This window comes from Octopus bimaculoides, chromosome 1, assembly GCF_046866305.1.
Source record: "Octopus bimaculoides isolate indiv1 chromosome 1, ASM4686630v1, whole genome shotgun sequence".
NCBI lineage: Eukaryota > Metazoa > Mollusca > Cephalopoda > Octopoda > Octopodidae > Octopus > Octopus bimaculoides.
Window position 1 is genome coordinate 153,624,062 of NC_142928.1, and position 20,822 is coordinate 153,644,883.

The 20,822-nt window shown below is 32.7% G+C and overlaps 1 protein-coding gene across 8 annotated transcripts in view; it reads right to left on the bottom strand.

The window, feature by feature from the left end:
- Positions 1-8,097: 8,097 nt before the first annotated feature.
- Positions 8,098-20,822, bottom strand: part of LOC106873108 (protein Obscurin) — a 159,782-nt gene continuing 147,057 nt past the window's right edge. For 4 of the 8 annotated variants that reach the window (XR_016243698.1, XR_001409839.3, XR_008265146.2 and 1 more), the window contains exons 27-28: positions 14,186-14,301; positions 8,098-8,644 (exon numbers count right to left, since the gene is read on the bottom strand). The gene's annotated coding sequence lies outside the window, so the exon portion shown is untranslated. Of the gene's footprint in view, positions 8,645-14,185; positions 14,302-17,228; positions 17,304-20,822 lie in introns of all 8 variants that reach the window. The other 4 variants (XM_014920336.3, XM_089360215.1, XM_089360202.1 and 1 more) reach the window with 2 other exon arrangements.

The window sequence follows — 20,822 nt, forward strand, 5'->3', positions numbered from 1 at the left end:
CTTCCATCTACTAAATCCACTTACAAGGCTTTAGTTGACCCGATGCAATAGCAGAAGGCCTTTACCATGGTACCACTGCGTGGTACTGAACCTGGAGCCATGTGGTTGGGAACTAAACTTTTTACCAAAGAGACACGCCTGACTATTTTTCTGATACATACACACACATATACATACATACATACATACATACATACATATATATTAGTAAAGAAAAGAAAATATGAACCTGATGGTATTACAGATCTTTATTAAGCAGTTACGATTTTCTCAATAGTTAGTAGAACCATTCCATGAATTTACACTTTTGTATATACATATGAAATTATGCATTGAATGTACCACCAACTTCCCCTTCGTATTACATCAAATTTGTGTTATAACTTTAAACTGGTAAGAACTGATGGTTCCTGGTACCCTAGTAACTAAGTATTGTATGGATGTGCATTTTTCTTTTTTTACTATAAGCCAACATGTAAATTGATGAAATTATTCCACTAACTATTGAAATGATCGTAACCATTTAATTAAACTATGCTATACCACCAGCTTTGTACCTTTATTTTACTGATATGCTTTGCGATGTATTCACCAACCACTTAATTGTTTAATTTCCTTGGACTTGCAGTCTGTATAGAACACCGTACAGATTAAATGTCTATGAAAGCTGAATTTAATCCATACACATTCTATTAACCAAGACTTCTCATAGAATGCTGAATGAGGTATCCTCCCAGATTTTCTAAGTTCCTACTTTCTCTCGTTACATACATACATACATGCATTCATACATATACACATGCAATCAATCACATTATTGCCAAGTACGGGAGAATGTCTTCCAGATACTATCTTTGCAAGAGGCGTGATACGATGGCCTGGACAATCTGGAACAGATTAAGGAAAAAGGAAGTACCAACAAAGTTGGGTGTGTTAACATATGTCTAAAGAATGTTAGTGGGACTTCAAAATTAAAGCAATCACCTAGTTAGAATAAACCAGCTAGATACTATGTGGGACCTCAAGAAAAAAATCTATGCTTTGTTGTGGAGGTCAGCTGCCCTCTGGGAACTGAGTTCAGAGAAATACTGGAGGGAGAGAAATGCCTATGGAACATTGATAAGAAATTTGAAAATGTAATACCGTAGATGCACTTAAAGTTTCATTCCTATTGTTATTAGAGCAATAGGATACATACCAACCCAACTGTAACAAAGTATTGCTGATCTTGGCTGCTTGGAAATACAGTTCTTTAATTCATACGCTACAAACGATCATGATATCTGGAGCAATAAAAATTTGCATAACGTTTTTATGATTTAAAGGGTGACGATTAAAACAAGATGCTTTCCTTCACGATCTTGCTACAAAACAGATGGCCGATAAAAATTAAGCCCGAGAAAAAGAATATATATAAATATATATATATATATATATGCACACGAAATACTTCCGTTATATTTGCTATAGATGGAAAAATGAAAATTTTGCACCATTTATTGTTATTGATAGGGATGATCGTTTGCCAAATTTTATATTTACCAAGCGTTATATTTGGGATGGTTATTTTGCAAAACAAATATATAAACGTGAAATTTAGTAAATATTATTTTAAAATATATTTTCGAATGTGAAACATTGTTAAGATAGTTTTTGCTTTAGCTCTTTGGTGAAGGAATTTTACAATAATCCATGAGTCGAGTCACTGACATATTTTCTTAAATCAATTTCATGAGGAGCTCACTTGACACTTCCTCTCCAGAAAGAAATATATTTGCTATATAAATGTCACATATTTTCTTAAATATTTTTAATACTCAGAATGTACAGAAAATCTGGACACTGTGAAGGTGGATCCTTTTTGTGTTGTGAAATAGAGATAAAAAGTAAAAGTGTTTCCGAGCAAAATTCATTAGCCATTAGCATCAGCAATTTGTTCATAATTTTACCTATTGACCTTCAGCATGAAGTAAGAACGCCGAAGTTATTTCGAAATATATTTATTTATATATTTATTTTTTTTTAGTTTTAGTTTTTTAAGTTGCAATTATTACAGAGCTACTAGCATTAAAACATTCGGGATGACTAATAGACACTAGACTAAGTCATATGTGTGTGTTTGTATATGTGTGTGTCTGTGTGTGTTTGTATGTGAGTGCGCGCGTGCGTGCGTGTGTGTGTGACATAAAAAAAAGGCCTCTTATTAGCATTGGGAGATGACTATATGATCTAATGATGTGTATGTATATATATATACATAAATATATAGACAAGGAACTGATGCTTATTCAATGACATCTATAATTTTATGTTCTTTCTTTATTGTTTAGAATATTGTACTTGATTAAATTTTGATTTGCATAAACAATATACTTTTGAGAAACAATATCGCAACTTGTGTATTAGTTAACTACTATAATCATACAGAACTAATGCGCAAAAATTGAGATGGTTAAAAGGATGGCTAATGATAAAAATTAACTGCACATCGGAGAGCAGTTAATTTTAATTTATGATTTTATACTTAACTTTATAGTTAATGCTTTTGTCTTTGTGCTTTCTTATCTCATTTATTGCTTTCTTAGAAAACTTTTGTGATGAAACTGTTTTATTGTGTCCTAATTGCACATAATACTGGTTTAGATAAATATTCGTTAAGCTTCTGAACAAAAAAATTCAGTGTTAAACTTTTTCTTCTTCTACATTTTCTTTATTACTTTGCTATTCATTATCATCAGATTGGATATTTTATTTTGTTCTAAAACAGCCTAAAACTTCATTAAAGTTTTGTTAACAACTTGATGACTCGAAGTGTTTTTATTTTTTCCTTTCCGAGGCTGAGCTTTTTAAAATACATTTCAAATCGGAAAATGTATCTAGGCTTTCTCATGTATTTTGGGAACAATTTATTTATGTATTTAAATGATTATGCTTTTGAGTTTCTGTTATTAACACAGAAAATTGTATTTGGTTTTAAACTTTTTGTGTATAACTGTGTTAACGCGTCAAGACAGATTGAAAATATAATATAATAAACTGTCAATTGCTGCACAAATATGTATAAAAATTCTTTGTAAACTTTTATCGACAATCAGTTATATTAATAAAATTGAAACTTTGTTGATTTCCAAAATGTTTTGTATTTCATTAACTATACGAAAAGAAAAACGTTGATATATTAATGAATTATTCACGTAATGACTAAATTACATCTTGAAGCATCTCTTTTCTTTTTCTTTATAAAGAATAATATAGATTAGTATACTTTTTGTATTGGTATTAGCAGTGTTCTTAATGGGATGTTCTGTGATAATTTCCAATTTTCTATATGTTCCTAAATAGATTGGTGTTCTGATTAAACCAGTATATCGTCGTGTATGTAATACTGGTCTTATGTATTCATTAACAACAAAACCCGTTCAGAAAGAATGTCTGTTTTAACTATTTTAAACTGTTAAGCCTTTTTATGTAAGGATGTCTGTGTTAAGTTGCAACCTTTTACTGGACTTAGTGAAATTATATATAACATTTTAGTTCTTCTTGATTACATTATCTATGAAGGAAACTTTGTGAACTTAGACTCGGATTCAAATTTTAAAGAGAGGCTAAATATGTGTCCGTATTTATTCATAATTTATGCTGTATTAGTTTTCTTGTAATTAGTGCCTGACAGTTAACCTTGCCCTAATATGCAAATGAGTTGTACCTGATGCAATTGTATTACAATTTTAATAATTAGTTAAACTCTGCCCTGGTTTCCCATTGACACTTAATGTAATGAATAGGACTTTTTATATTATTTTACTCTCTTAATTCCATTGAACGTTATTAACATTAAAATGACAATATCTCTCCAGCAAAAACAAAGAAAAAATAAATAGCAAACCAATCATGCATATAGATAGTACTGAGAAAACTGTTATCAATAAAGCTAATATGAGGAAAAAAATAAATAGCATCGAAATTGTCCTATATTTTCCTAGTTGGTCATCAATCGTGTTACAACTCATTATAATTGAAGATTTATCAAATTCACTTCACCTGCCGCGAAGAAAATATAAATAATAGTATAAACAGAAACTAAAAAAATGCTGATTGATACCTGGATCAAGCGATACTAATTTAGTTGTATTCTTCTCAATATTATGTACTCTTGATACTTGATGTTAGAAATTCTTGAAGAATTTAAGATAATATTATTTGTTTTGTTTTCTTTACTGAAGATTAGGACAATTTAGAAAGATTGATCAGGTAAATTTCCCTGGAGGTAAAGATATTTAAAGTAATGGAATTTATTAAGATAACCAACCCAAAGATAATCCGGGGTTCTTCAGTGATATCACGGTTTCCCGTTTTCATAAGGAAGTTTAAAAGGGTTGATCTATCTCCTCTTAAACAACATTTACTCAAATCAACAGTTTCAAAAAGCAACATGAGGAGCCGAGTAAATCGGTCAATATCAAAAGTATTTTTGTAGCTATTAAAACTGGTAAGTCTTAAGATGACCTACGTTTATATTAAAACCATATTTTAAATAGACCAGTGTTGAAGCTATTCAATAATTTAATTGCTAGGATTAGTTCTCCATTGTGTGGTCTCTTGATCTGATAATATAAGCTTTGTTTTCTTTTTACCAGTTCAGTTTAAACTTGAGTAAATCGATCAAAAGAATGAACAAGATATTGAAGCATCAATTACAATGAACTGCACACTTTATGAGATAGTAGACTATTAAACAAATATTGGCCGAAGATATTCTTTTAGTAATTAATTTTGTGAAGTAGAGTGGTCTTCTAGAAAACTTGAATGCCATTATTGTAAGGTACTTATGAACTGAACAAAATGTGCTGTATCAAAAAATTCATATGCGTGGAGGCATTTATTGAAGAACTGTACTAACTATAAACAGCATAAAACAATCTAAAAAGATTCACTTATCCGTTCTGTCAAAAATTTCATTACAAAAATAAGATAAAGCCATTTTTCTTTGGAAGTGCAAAAGTAAATGCTACTCAAGGTGTTAATTTTCTGAAAATTACAATGGTAATAGTAGTTGCTATTTGCAACTTTTTCCGTAAAGTATTTGTGAATGCTTTTACGGATAATTCATTAAGCATCCATTATAGCTGAAGTGATTGTCTAAATCGAAAATAGTGGGTAGTTATGTTTATATATGGCTCTTGGACTTCGTCATAAAGTACATTCATTTGACATTATTATATTACAGTATTAACTTGAATATGCAATAGAAAATAATTAGAAATAAAAATATATGAATACTTAGGAAAAGAAATAAAAATGAATTTAGAGTATATTTTGTCTCATTTCTCTTTCTCTCTCTCTCTCTCTCTCTCTCTCTCTCTCTCTCTCTCTCTCTCACTCTCTCTCTCTATCTCTCTCTCTCTCTCTCTCTCTCTCTCCCTCTCTCATGTGACGTATTAATAAAAATCTGTAAATGTACAACCATCCAGATTTCTGAGTACCTTAAATTTTTTTCTAATATATAATTCCTGTACATCACCTCCAAACCTTCCAACATATATATATATATATATATATATATATATATATATATATATATATATATATATATATATATATATATATATATATATATATAATATCATCATCATCATTTAACATCCGGTTTGACTGAAAATTGGTAAGCCGGGGGTGCTGCACCAAGTTTCGATCTGATTTGGCAAAGTTTCTATGGTTGAATGCCCTTCCTAACGCCAACCACTGTAGTGGGTGTATTTTATGTGCCACCCGCACGTGTGGTATTGACCTGACACTGGCATCAGCCACGACTACGGTCTCACTCGGCTTGACAGGTCTACACAAGCACCGTATATCGCCAAACATCTTGATCGCCTGTCACTGTTCCATGAGACCCAATGCTCGAACGGTGCTTTTTACGTGCCAGTGAGACGGCACTGACATCGGCTACGACATATATATATATATATATATATATATATATATATATATATATATATATATATACACACACACATATGCATGCATACATACAGTATACATATACACATACATACATCTCTAATATATGTAATGCCCCACACAAATTCTGAATGGTATCGTCAGCTGCCAAATTACAATAAACCGATCATTAAATTCGAATTGGTTTTAATAAATTCACTAGGTTCATCAGGGTTGTTGTTATTGTTTAATACTTGCAACTACTGATATATGAAAAATGTCAGTCCAGGCATGAGGACCTCATCTATCCAGGAATATGTAGGACTACATTATCCAAAGTGACTTTTTCTATTTTTTTCTAGTATAAATATGGGTTGCTATTTTCAGACCCAAATCAATCATAAGCACATACTAAGAGCACCAAGAAAAAAGATTGCTAAAGACATTTTTCTTTTACAGTATTACGCTGCAAATTGTTAATCGTGACAGTTCGTTTTATTAATTAAATAAACTTTATCTATGGGCAAATGACACTGGTTTTTCAACAATTTTACATTTTGTAAGTTGAATACAGTGTTTGCTCATTTGGGTGTACTGATTCTGAATAATAGAATCAGTTTTATACGACATGTTAGTCTTAGTTGCTAAACACTATAAGCCAGAAATCACCTTTTTTTTTTTTTTTTTTTTGCCTTTTAGGAAAATTACTTTATTTCAAACCATTCTATTTATTTAGATTAAAGCAGCATCCACAGCACTTTTTCCTATGAAAGTGGAGTTAATTTCTTACGAATCCTAAACGCCACAGCCACCTAACTACTATATTACGATGAAAGAATCAGAGAAGAACACTCAAGGTAATATGCTAATAATTGTTTATAATTTAAGCACAAGGTCCGAGATTTTGGTGGAGGAAGAGGTAGTTCATATCACCAAGCTCGGTACTTGTCTGATATTTTATTTTATGACCCCAATAAAAGGAAAGGCAAAGTAGTGCTTAGCAGAATTCGAACTTAGGACGTAAAGAACCAAGGTATTTTTCAACGCTCTAATGATTCAGCCAAGCCATCCCTCAAATAATTCTTCCTACCAGGAGTAAGCGATCCAAAATTTTTGAGGAGGAGTTTAGTCTATTAAATCGACCCTAATTATTCACAGATGTTTTATTGTAAGAACTGCAGAGGGATGAAGATCAAAGTTGACCTCGGCAGAATTTGAACTCAGAACGTAAATAGCTGGAAGAAATACCGCAATTAATTTTGCCCAACAGTTTAACTATTCTCATAGTCCACCACGTAAAATAGGGTTAAAACGCTTCAGATAATAACTACATCACTATAGTTTACTGTATATATACTACAGTGTAAGATGTTTCTGTATCCGTTTCTTTAGAGAAAGAGTAAATATTTAACATATGTTCTAAAGATAGAGAAAATATAAACTGACAATTGTTATTAACTGAGAAATATTTTATAATAGATAAATTCTTTCGTGTAACAAAAAAAAACCCTACAAAATTTGAAATCCTAAGGCAGTAAGACGATAGTTTGAAATGTATCCTCTTTAGGCAATTTTCCTATTTTTATATACTGAGAAGCAAATACACTTCTCATGAAGAATAGCATGTAAACTTTGAAAAGTGATGAAAATGGAAAACTATAAAATATATGTTTCTGTTTTAGGCAGTTTTTCCAGATTAGTTTGTATGTTGTATTAACATACTAAACTGCAGGTTTGTGCTTTCTTATTTATTTCAACATTAATTGCTTTTATCTTCAGGTACTGAGACTCAACAAAAACTAAATTTTATACATTGGATATAATTATTATTTTCTTATATTGGCACAATACCAGAAATTGAGAGGCGGGGGCAGCCAATTATACGAACTCTAGTACTTGCATTCTATTTATTTTATCGACTCAAGAAGGGTAAAAAATAAAGTCATTGACATGATTTAAATTCAGAATATAAAGGGCCAAAATTAAATACCACAAGGCACTTTGTCCATCACTTACTGATTTTAACAATCCACCACTCTATGGTTGGATGTAATTATTGTATGCACTCACTTTATAATGAGAATCTCCAAATAATTCAAACAATCTAAAATTGCATATTAAAACAAAATTTTCAAAAGAACAAAAAAGATAGAAAAATTTCATAGCAAGACAAATGTTTAATCAGAGAAATTTAAGACTTCATCATCAACAACATCAACAACAAAAACAACAACAATAACAATAAAAATTCCTTCTTTTTTCTTTTCTTTTCTTTTCTTTTCTGTATCATTTACAGTTTCTTTCATCCAGAAACAAATATTGAAAAATCAATAAAACTTTCAGTTGCATTAATTCTAAGCATTGGTTTATAAATTATCTATTATCTTCTGGGATAAACAAACACTAAGATATACTTTCAGCTAAAAACATCACACAGAAAGTTTCCACAATTTTAGCTTGAGAGTTAATTACATTCTAACTGTAAATGAAACAATAAAAATCCATAAAATGTAAGATTATAAATGAATAATTAAAGCACATTTGGATATAATCCTATATAGAAATATGACTTTTAAGGAGGAAAAGGGAACAATTTTTTTATTATATTGTGTGTTTAATCTGATAATCTTGGCAATGAAACCAATAAATATTGCAGTATTCATCACCAATATTAATCAGTATTTTCAGTTACAATGGAAGATATCTGAAAAGGAAGAAAAACAAAACTTAGTTATTCTGTTGAAAAAAGTGATCTATTTGAAAGTAATTTACATGAAATATTAAAAACAAAAAATGTACTTTTTACACATTTATATTTATGACAGAATTTAAGATTTTTTTTTTACTAGGTATATATATTAGTAATAAAAAATGGATATTGCTATTGGAAGTCATTATAAAAGAAATAAACCATAGTAGAATGTGTGCTAAAATTATGAAAGTTTATATATAAAATATTTTAAAAGTAGCTTTGTATGCATATAACGAAATATTTTGTATGAAAGTAGATAGACAATTGATAACAATGATATATTTATCAAATTTCTTAAATAAACATCGCTTAATGGTTTGTATTATATAATACCAAGCATCTTTGTATCACATATAAGATACAAAGGCAAAATTTGAAATTCATTCACTGAAGTAAAATAAATACTCACAAGAATTACAGTTGTTACAAGAAAAAACAGTTTCATTAGATAAAGTATAGCTGAAGGTAAAGTCACAAAGCCTAATAAGGTTTGATAACCAATGAAAAACAGGCATTGAATAATAATGATGATGATGATGATGATGATGATGATGATGGCAGTGATGACGATGGTGGCAATGACGATGACGATGATAATGGTGGTGGTAGATTATAACTGTCATCGGGAGAAACCATAAGAGAACCAAAAGACAGTGAATGCAAGTATTTGGAGATTTTAGAACTAGGTGGTATTTTACATGCAGAAACGAAAGAAAAGGTTAGAGAGACATAGTTAAAAGAAGTAGAAATAATTTTAAAATCCAACCAGATTGCAAGAAATCTAGTTACAACAATGAATATCTGGGTAGTTGCAGTGGTTTGATATAGTGCAGCCATTGAAGAAATACCTAAGCTGGACAGAAAGACAAAAAAGTTACTGACACTGTACAGAGCTTTATACCCTAGGCAAATATAAATAGATTGTATATGAAGAGAAAGAGTGGTGGTGGAGGTCTCATCAGTTTGGATTACTTTATAAGGAGTGAAAGGAGAATGCTAGCAGAATATTTGGTAAACAATGACAGAGGGTTGTTGCAATAAGCAATAGAATATATGGATATAAATGCTGATGAAATGTTTGGTAAGGAAGAGTTTAACCAAAGATTTGAAGGGAAGGGAAAAAGAGTTCAGGAAATGAAAATGCATGGTCAATTTGAAAGAAAAAGACTGGATTTCAAGGACAAAACAACATCATTGATATGGCTTAAGTGAAGTTATTTGAAACATACCATTGAAAGCCTTATAATTGTAGCACAAGGGTAAGCATAACATTTACAAAGCTTCAAACACCCAAAAATACAGACTTAGTGAAAAGAATGTGGAAAATATAAGCCACTTGGTAAGTGTATGCGAGAGCTTAGCACATAAAGAATACAAGCAACACCATGGTAAAGTCAGTTTGTATCTTCATTGGCTTTTATGCAGTAATTACCAATACAAAGTAACAAAGAATTGGTATGAGCATGAGCCTAGTAAAATAATGCAGGAGGATGGAAAAGCAAGTTTTCTGGGATTATGAATTCTGGCTGATAAAGTAATTGAGCATCACCATTCAGACATGGTTGTATTGAACAAAAAGGCAAATAGTCACCATCGTCATCACTGCCATCATCATCATCATGTTTCCAAAGTTGAATTATCCGAACCCCAAAGAATTCCTCTCAACACATGTCTATGATACTCCCCTACTACTTTTGCTCATGATCAGCCACTAAGAGCGATGCCTAACTGGTTATGGTCAAACAACTGACAAGCAAATTTGTGGTATTGAGCAGAATATTTGCTGTTATTATTATTATTATTGTTCAGTAGTTTTATTTTTATAACGTGCTTTCACTTCACTACCGAGCGCAGCTCTGTGCGCCTTGGGTATGTGCTGTGGTTTGCTGTGGTGTTTTTATGTTTACTGTATTGAAAGTGTTTTGCGTAGAATGTGTGCAGTACCCAGTAGTGCAATTTTCTGTATGTTACATATATTTGTAAGTCCTGGTATTTTTGTTATGTATTTGTCTGAGTATTTTTTAATTATACCTAAGGCACCTACTATGATAGGAATTGTTTCTGTTTTTAGACTCCACATTCGAGTTATCTCTATTTCCAGGTCTTTGTATTTTGAAAGTTTTTCCATTTCTTTTCGAGAAACGTTGTCATCTGCTGGTATTGATACATCAATTAGAAAGCATTTTTTTCCTTCATGATCTTTGACAACTATATCTGGTCTATTTGCCTTAATTTCTCTATCTGTGTGTATTGGCATATCCCAGAGTATGGTTGCTTTCTCGTTTTCTGTGACCTTTTCTGGCGTGTGTTTATACCATCTTTTTTCTGTTGTTATTCCATAGTGTTGGCATAGCTTCCAGTGTATATAGGTCCCAGCTCTGTCGTGTCTGTGAATATATTCCTTCTTAGCCAGGACTGGGCAGCCAGAGATAATATGATTTATTGTTTCTTGTCGATCTCCACATATTCTACAGTTACTTGTTATATTTCTTTTCATTATGTGTTTTTGGTAATTTCTGGTGGGGAGGCTCTGGTCTTGTGCAGCAATTAAAAATCCTTCAGTCTCTGCTTTGAGTCCTGAGCTTCTCAGCCATTGCTGGGATTTTTCTCTGTCTATTTCTTTCGCATTTAGTTTAGCCCAGTATTTACCATGTAGGGGCTTTTCTTGCCATCGTTTTATCATGGTCCGTTGCTGTTCTAGTTTTAGTTTGGATTTCATTTGTTTTATAGCTTTTGTTGTTTCTTCTTCTTCTTCTTCTTCGTATTTGTTAGGTAGATTGATTTCTTGTTTGTATTTGTCAGCTTCCTTAAATACTGAAAACAGTTTTTTTGTTTTGCTCGTGTTTTGTGGCTATTTGTATTAGCTTCCCTTGCTTCTGGAGTAGGTATTTTTGCAGTCCTATGGTGGTTATTTTATAATAGTTTTCTAGCTGTATAAGACCCCTGCCACCTTCTGTGCGTTGTATATATAGCCTTTCTATGTCAGATTTTGGGTGGTGCATCCTATATCCTGTCATTATTTTTCTTGTTTTCCTGTCTATTTTACATAGTTCGTTTAGTGTTCAGTTAAGGATGTTGTAGCTGTAGCTTATAACTGGGACAGCTAAAGTGTTGATACCCATTATCTTGTTTTTAGCATTGAGCTCTGTTTTTAGTATTGATCTAACTCGTCTATAGTACTCTTTCTTTATTTTTTCTTTCATTTGTGTATGTTGTATCCTATCTAGTTCATTGACTCCTAAATACTTATATGGTTGGCTTTCGTCTAGTTCTCTTATTTCATTGGCTTTATCTAGCGTTATATTGCTACTTTTAACTAATTTTCCTCTTTTCAGGGTTGCTTTGGCACATTTTTCTAATCCGAATTTCATGTCTATTTCCTTGGTAAAGCCGTGTACTGTCTGTAGTAGTGTGTCTAGCTCTTTGTCGTTTTTAGCATATAATTTTAGGTCATCCATATATAGAAGGTGGCTGACTGTTTTTCCATAGCATTTGTAACCGCATCCAGTTCTATTTAGCAATTCGGTTAAAGGTGTGAGTGCCAGGCAGAACAGGAGTGGAGAGAGCGTGTCTCCCTGGAATATTCCTCTTCTAATGGGGATGGCTTTCGTTTTCTTCTTCTTCTTCTTATTATTATTATCATTATTATTATTATTATTATTATTATCATTATTATCATTATTATTATTGTCTTTGCACAGCTTCTAACGCTGGAGATGTACTATGGTGTCAGCTGTTCACTACCAGTGGACTAAGGTAACACCCCTTATTTTCGAGGACCATCCGGAGTATTCGAACGGTTCCAAGCAGTGCTGTTTTCTGTAAGTGCTCCACCCTTATTGCAGCCCCTATTTGTTCCACGTACTTCTCGAGATTTTTGCTCACTGTTCCCAGGGCTCCGACAATTATTGGTACTACTGCTACCTTTTTCATCGACCACAACTGCTTAACTTCCCAAGCTAACCTGTCATATCTCTTGACTTTTCTTTCTTCCTTATCGCATACCTTGTTGTCAGCTGGGCATGCTATATCTATGATCCAGAATAGTTTGTTTTCTTTCTCAATTAAGACTATGACTGGCTTCCTATTCTCTATCTCATGGTCGCACTGAATCATAAAATCCCACAGGATCTTTGCATTTCCATTTTCGACGATGCCTTCAGGTTTGTGGTTTATTTTTATTATTATCATTATTATTATTATTATTATTATTATTATTATTATTATTATTATTATTATTATTACTATATACAGTGTTTAGATGCATTAAAATTCAACAGAAAAGAGTAAAAGCAAGGACAATATGTCAAGTAAAAGAAGAAAGCAATGTTAACCAAAATTATGTGCAGAGTACATGAGATAAGACACAAAAAGACAGAAAACTGAACAGAAAGAGTCATAGAAGAAAGAGTGCATACATACACCAAGTGCAGTGTTGGCAAATTTTGGGAAACATGGAATTTTTAAAGATACAGTATCCTAACAGCTAACAACAAACACAGGTAGCTCATTTCATGCTTTGATAATTCTAGCCAAAAGCTAGTAAACTCAATCCAAGGTTTCAAGATATTTAACTAACAATATACTTGGTAAAAAATTTAAGGTTTAATTGCTTCAATTTAGTATTTAGTATTTAAGAGATGAGAAATTATGTACAATAGTTACATTATTTACATTTGACGGATATTTGTCCTCATCTTGTTTTTTGTCAACACAACATTTCGGTTTATATAACCTCCAGCCTTCATTAGGTGTTTCGAGGAAACTTCGAACCTGGGTTCTCATTCCTAAGGTATTTTTCAATGTTATCATTATTATTATTATTATTGTTATTATTATTGTTATTATTATTATTATTATTATTCAGGTCACCATATGCCTGTGACATATGGCGTAATAGTTAAGAGTGCAGGCTACTAACCCCAAGATTCCGAGTTCGATTCCAGGCAGTGACCTGAATAACAATAATAATAATAATAATAATAACAACATCGAAAAATACCTTAGGAATGAGAACCCAGGTTCGAAGTTTCCCCAAAACACCTGATGAAGGCTGGAGGTTATATCAGCCGAAACGTTGTGTTGACAAAAAACAAGATGAGGACAAATATCTGTCAAATGTAAATAATGTAAATAATGTATTTAATAAATCCATAAGCATTTTTATCCTTAGCAAATCTTATTTTTCTCTCAATTGATTTTTTTTTTTTAGAGAATCCAAATGCCAATAAATAATTTCAATTTCGAAAGAGAAAGCTTGAATCATTTGATATAAATGGGAAGATTATTAGTGGTAAAAATAAACTTCACAACCAAAGAAGCAAATGCCATGTTTAAGAAATTAATAGGCAAGGGCTTAATATTAAGCAAGCAGAGTAAATAAAATAGGAGAGCAAGTAAGCCAACAAAGAAATAGCAGCCAAATATCCCTCGACTCGCCCCCCACACCCTTACCAACTTAAAGCACACGTTCAATAATGTAATCCTACATACCCCTAAAAAGACAGGATGTTCATGGCTGGAATGCCTTTCATTATAGATCTGTTCAATCTGGGTTGACTTGGGACTAAACAACAACAATAGGTGTACAAGAGGTTTAAGGGTAAATCCTAGAAAAGGAAAGGAATACAATGAATGCATTAATTAGTTTATTGCTGCATTTAACAGTTACAGTAGTTCATAACTAAAAGCTATGAACTGACGTGATATTTAATGGCAGTAATAAATGCAATTAACATATCAGTCACAGGCAACCATTAAGTTAATTTTGATTACTGATTCATGCTATTGTTCATACAGAGTTGAAAACCCATGCTGCTGCTTTCAGCTAAGTATTTAGTATTTAAGAGATGAGAAATTATGTACAATTTTAGAAATTAGGCGAGGAGTTTACTTACTTCAGTCATTGGACAGAAGTGATATTGAGGCACTTATATCAACACCAGTGCTTATACTTAAGTCTGGTACTTCCTTTAGTAATCTGTATTTAATGCCTCGCTAAGTTATGGAATATAAACACACATGCCATAATTTTGAAACAGTATCTGTGCAAAGACAGACATAGAGAGTGGCACAAAGTAACACATATTGTGTGTTATATAATCGTTGGTTATGGCCAGTCAAAAAGTTACCATTGGTTTCTCATCTATTATTGCTCTTAGCAATACAGGCATCCCTGTTACATGCCTGAGGTATATAAATTCTTTATGATATGTGTGTATATATATGTGTGTGTGTGTAAAACAATAATCTGCATATTCATTTTTAATATGTTCTGGCAGAGTCATACACATATATGCTACTTGCTGCTGTGTATATCACAGAAGAACAACACATTTCCTTTTTATGATGACTATGTGTTCATAACACACTTGGCTCATTAGCACAAGGAATTCTGAGACACCTGTGTTTCGACATGTCATATTTCATCAACCAGAATCTAGACCTTTAAGTTTAAATGAGCACTGGCCTTTTTTTACTAATTTCTGCTAACTTCATCTGCAAACATTTTATTCTTGTGCAATTTTCATAAGGTGGAGATGCTTTGAAGAGACAGCCACTATGTGGTCACTTCCTCTGCAAAAAGTAATAGCCCAGTCATCCCAGACTTACATCCTACACTATCATCATAAAGTGGATAATGTAGTCATAGATAACATTGTCTGAAAATCAAACAAATGGGATGGTCACAGCAAGAATGTCTTTTATTATGTGTTTGCTCAATCAGGGCAGACTTAGAGTTATGCAACAATAAGTTTATTATATATCTAGTTATAAATTTCTAAACCAGCCTCTCCACTCCCTATAAAATGTGAAATAACTATAAATATCCTTCAGAACAAACCTGTCACAACTCCTATCATAGATTAAATTCACTGTTTCCTACTCTCCCACTCTTTAGTATTTTGAGTAACAAAGGAACCTCACTAGAGCTGATGCTATGGTAAAAAGATTCAGTACACTCTGTTAAATGGTTGGCATTAGGAGAGGTATATAGAGGTAGAGTCATGCTAGAGCAAGATACGGTTTTCCTGTCTGTCTGACCATTCTACCCATACCAGCATGGAAAGTAGAGATAAAAATGATGATGGTGATGATGAGGAGGACTAAACAAGTAGACTTCTACATGTAGATAAAATGTATCAATTTCTCAACTGAATAGAAATCAGATTTTTATGCAGGCATGAGAATATTTTGCTTTTTAATTAATTTTTAATTTCTTGTAATTATTTCCCCTTTTTCTTTGTAAGTTGCTAACAAATTTTAATTCATTGAAAATTTTTAGAATATACCATTTATTTCACCAACACCTCCTTATTTATCTTACTGATATTGACACAATGCAATTATTTTCTTCAGCTCAATTTTTATTATGCAATTGAGATATTATTTATTTTCAGAAACCTCTGAGCATTAGTTACATTAGTTTACCAAGCATATATCTAACCAATAAAGTCTGAGTCAAAGTTGCAGATGTATGACTGGCTGAGGAAGGACAAGAATTTTTAACTTAGTAATGCTTTATGTTTCAGTTTTATAATCTCCTGATATTACTGTATTTTCTGTCCCTCCTCTATCCCTTCTCTGTTTCATTCTTTCTTTCTCAGTCACTTTTTTTTTAAGAAACACACCTCTGTGTTTATTCACAATGCAAACACATAATGGATGGTATAAACACCACTAAATGTAACAATCACTTTTCAGCTCCTGAAGGACCCCTCCCGCTTCACATAATGTAATGGAGACTGACTCACTCCTAGTCTCCATGGACAACTTTGTGACTCCTCCCTCACTACCTCTACTCATATAACAAAGACAACATATATATCACGTTACATCTAATCACTACCATGACCATCCCCCATTTGATAGCAAATACCAATCCTTCTCACATAAACGATGCGAAATATGAATGAGATGCTGACTAAACAATCCTCATTGCAGACTATCCACTCCAGAGGGCAATAATACCAAATAAGAATGTTTATAGGTTCATGAAAATTCTTTAGTTCTTTCGCATGAAACAACCCTTCTAGTGCTGATGCCACAACAAAACATATCCATTTCACTGTATGACACAAAACAACAAAGTTCACTAGGGTTCTCTGCTTCTATGTGTACCAAATTACACAAATGATGATGACTGATGAGAACCAGTCAGCTTATGCCAGCATAACAAAGAAAACATAAAACAGGTATAGTATGCAAATTATTGTAGGTATAAGCACGGGCTCCCCAACCGCATAGTTCTAGGTTCAGCTCCACTGCACAGCAATTTGGGCAAGTATCTTCTGCTATCGCCTCAAGCCAACCAAATTCTTGTTAGAGAATTTGGTAGCAAGAAACTGAAAGAAACCCATATATATATGTATCTATGTATGCAAGTGTCTGTGTGTGTGTGTGTATGTATGTGTCTGTGTGTGTCCTTGTCTTGACATTATGCGATAATTGTAAACAAGTATCACCGACATGCAAGCAGTTTTTTGCTTCAATCATTTGTCAAGATATGCTTAATCATGGGGAAATATAACTTTACTTGGAAACAAGTGAGGGTTGGCAGCAGGACAGATAGTTGGCTGTAGAAAATCTGCCTCCATGAATTCCATCTGACCTATGCAAGCATGGAAAAGTGGACATTAAAATTATGCTAATGATGATAATAATGAGGATGACAATGATGAGCAAATGATGATGATGGTGACAGCAATGATGACGATGATGATGATGCCAATGATGAGGTGATGATGATGGTGATGATGAGGATGATGACAATGATGATGATGATAGTGATAAAATTTTTATAACCCTTTTTCTGTATGTAAAATCTTCTGTCTATCGATCAAGCATGCCAACAATGCTTCACTGTCGAGGTTCAGTAAGACAAAATCATACCTGTTGCTGTCACCATACCCACTGACACAATTGTATGACAAAATTTTCTCTTACATATGAGAATGTATGAGAATTAATTTCTTGTAAATTAACACATAATTTCTCGAGATTATCTCCCTTCCTTTCTTTGTAAGTCGTGAATAATTACTGCTAGTTTAGTCTCTGTTTTCTTCCTCTTCTTCCTACTAAAGGTAAATTTCAGTCCAATTCATGAAGAATACTTTACATATGTTATTCAATACATCAACATCTACATGATTTATAGACTAAATAGGAACCCACTGCAAGATCACTGCAACTAGCAGATACATGAAAAATACAGTGAGTTAATCAACAGTGGTAATCAACACTTCAAACTTCATAAGTGTTTTCATACAACAGGTAAGGTGTTATAACACATGGTTGAATATCACAGACTACTGTATTATTAGATCACATAAGGTAGTTGGTAGGTTTTGTTATTTAAGTAGCTAATTAGATGTAAGTGACAGAACCAAGAATGGAGCAGAGTTTAGTGTTTCACTTCCTTAGAATGTTATAGATTTTCTGTCTGTCAGAGAGTGTGTAAGTGATGTAAAGATAGAGAAAATGAGGTAGACAGAGAGAGAGAGAGAGAGAATGGGAGGAAAGGGTAGTGAAGGAGAAAGCGACTAAGAGACTAAGGAGTATAAGATTTAGTGTGTAGGTATTAAAGAGTCATACAGTTGAATGCTCACTTCTGAAATTTAACGATGCCAAAAACTGTAAAAACTATAAATATGAAGACCATAACAAGTTAAAAGTATGTTTATCATCATCATAATCGTCATCATTGTCATCATCATCATTATTTAACATCCACTTTTCTATACTTGTATGGGTCAGATATAATTTGTTGAGGCCAGATTATCTACGACTGAATCTCTTTCCTACCACCAACCTTTGTCTGCTTCCATTCAAGGTGATATTTCCCTATGGCTAGTCATGTTTTTCATGGAAGACTGGAAATAAACAACCTCATCTGTATGACAATTATATTCATTTACAACCATTACGTCAAGACAAGAGTACACACATGCATACATGTATACATGCATGCTCTTACACACACACACACACACACACACACACACACATATATTTACATAATGAGTGTTTTTTAGTTTTTGTTTACCAAATCCACTCAAAAGGCTTTGGTCAAACCAGGCTTGCACAGTGGGACTGAACCCATAACTCAAGCTACTCAATCCACACAGCTATAACTCATAAATGACTCCTAAAGGTAGATTTGAAAAGGACTGACAGAAAATTCACCTTTAAGTTATCAGAATAGAATTAGGTTAACAAATAATGCGATTTATGCCAAATACTGCCATCAGACAATTGTTGGTGCTGTTGTTGTTGTTGTTGTTGTTGTCGTTGTTAATGATGATGATGATGATGATGATGATGAGGAGGAGGAGGAGGAGGAGGAGGAGGAGGAGGAGGAGGAGGAGGAGGAGGAACATTATGATGATGATGACGATGTTGATGATAGTGATGTGGTTTTATTGTAATCATTGTTGTAGTTGTTACTGTTATTGTTGCTTAGTCCAAAAACAGGCCCTGATTAATCAAAGCCAACATATTTTTGTATAGCAGGACAACATTGTCCAATATGTCCAAACATTTCCGTTAAGGTGGTGGGTCTAATTTGCAGGACATTCTGTAGCTATTTCTAACAGATTAAGTAATGACAGTTCTCATTCTTGTTGTTAATGACGACGAAGCTTTTCTTATTATTACTGATGTACTTTTGTTTAGTCCTTATTAACCAGATTTATATTAAAAGTCAATCCCATCATGAACAGCCCATCTCATTCCCTGCATTGTGTATCCAAAGTATATTATTTAATATGTCTTTTCTTAAGAGGGTGGGTATGATTTGAAAGATAACAGTTCAAGTTGTTATAGTCCAACCTAAAGTTACTTGGATGGCCAGGAAGAAGAATATATCAAGAAGTATTACAAATTCTGAAAAATCAGCTTCATTTTCTAATTTTGACCCTTATTCTCACATTGTTTACTTCTAATACAGTAATGGTAAATAAGGCAGTGAGTTGGTAGAATTGTTACTGCACTGGGCACAATGTTTAGTGACATTTCTTCTGACTTTACATTCTGAGTGCAAATACTGCCAGGAGCAACTTCGCCTTTCATCATTTTGGGATCAATTGTAAGCAATATAGTAATGGTAAATAATGATCTAATGTAGCAGAACAATTTACAATATAAATATTTAGATACATTACTATGTGGACATCTATTGATATGAAAGAATTTTAAGAAAGCATAACAAAACTGGAACAAATCGAAGTTTAGAAATATATATGAAACTAGTTTTGTTTCCTGAGTGAAATTTAAGGAATTTATTTTGGATAATAATAGTTGAAGATGAGATTTGTAAGAAAGAGAAAAATTAGTTTAAAAACCGAGGATATTGTTTTATTCCAGTTCTCTGCCTTATCTTGTTTATTAGAATCTTTCAGGCCACCACTGATAAGTTTCATATAGATTGGCCATGAAAATTTTCAGATGCTACTGACCTAGTTTTGATAGCTTATTAAAAGATGAAATTCCAGACTTGAATCAAAATCTAGACTCAAGATAAACTCAGCAAAGATTAAAGCTTTGGTAAGTAAAAAAGAAAATGGGACCCTGCTACCACTAGGGAAATGGCAATGCTTCATATGCAGAAAAGTAGTTGATACAAACTTTATACAATGCACCAAGTGTAAACTAAAGACCCACAAGAAATTTAGTTAGGTCACAGATAAACTAAAAGAAAAGAAAGACTTCATATGTAGCAGTTGAACAAGAGTAGTAAGCACTAAGAACACACATAAAATAGATTCGCTCAAGTGCTCAAACAGCTCCCAAGAAGTAATTGATAGTTTTGTTACCTAGATGATCTAATTAGCAGTAGAGATAGGTGCTCCAAAATAGGAATAGAGATAGGTGTGCCAAAGTAAGTACAAATTAGTAACAAGAGAATTCTCTTTTTGAGTGAATAACAGAATGTATGATACTTGTAAATGAACTGCATTGTACAGCAGTGAAATATGGGCTTTGAATGCAAAGAATTTGTAAAGACTAGAATGAAACAGTGTGCATGATCAGCTAGATCTGTAATGTTAGTGTACATGAATGATGTAGTATAAATGAGCTGAGAGAAAAACCGGATATAAAAGGTGCCCAGATGTAGCATGTGATGGCACAG